This window comes from Aplysia californica, unplaced genomic scaffold (genome assembly GCF_000002075.1).
Source record: "Aplysia californica isolate F4 #8 unplaced genomic scaffold, AplCal3.0 scaffold00159, whole genome shotgun sequence".
Classification (NCBI taxonomy): domain Eukaryota; kingdom Metazoa; phylum Mollusca; class Gastropoda; order Aplysiida; family Aplysiidae; genus Aplysia; species Aplysia californica.
The window spans coordinates 440,433-441,108 of NW_004797429.1; positions in this window are offsets into that span (position 1 = coordinate 440,433).

The following is a 676-nucleotide window of genomic DNA, read 5'->3' on the forward strand; positions in this document are numbered from 1 at the left end:
GGTGGTAGTGGTGTGGTGGTGCAGTTGCTGTTGTTGAAGATTTTGTGGTTGTTGTTGTTGTTGTTGTTGTTGTTGTTGTTGTTGTTGTTGTTGTTGTTGTTGTTGTTGTTGTTGTTGTTGTTGCAGTTGATGTCGTTATTTCGTTATTGTTGTTGTTGGTGGTTGTTGTGATAGTGGTGTGGTTAGGCAGTTGTTGTTTTTTGTTTTAATGATAGTGGTGTGGTGACGCAGTTGTTGTTTTTGTGAAGGTGGTGTGGTGATGGTGGAAGTGGTGTGGTGGTGGTGGTGGACGTGGTGTGGTGATGGTGGCGGTGGTGGTGGTGTGGTGATGATGGTTGTGGTGGTTGTGGTGGTGGTAGTGGTGTGGTGGTTGTGGTGGTGGTAGTGGTGTGGTGATGGTGGTTGTGGTGGTGGTAGTACTGTGGTGATGGTGGTTGTGGTGTGGTGGAGGTGGTTGTGGTTGTGGTAGTGGTGTTGTGACGCAGTTGTTGTTGTTATGGTGGTGATGGTGGTGGTGTGGTGGTGGTGGTTGTGGTGGTTGCGGTGATGTTGCTGTTGTTGAAGATTTTGTTGTTGTTGTTGTTGTTGCAGCTGATGTCGTTATTTTGTTACTGTTGTTGGTGGTGGTGGTTGTTATAGTGGTGTGGTGACGAGGTTGTTGTTTTTGTGGTGGTGG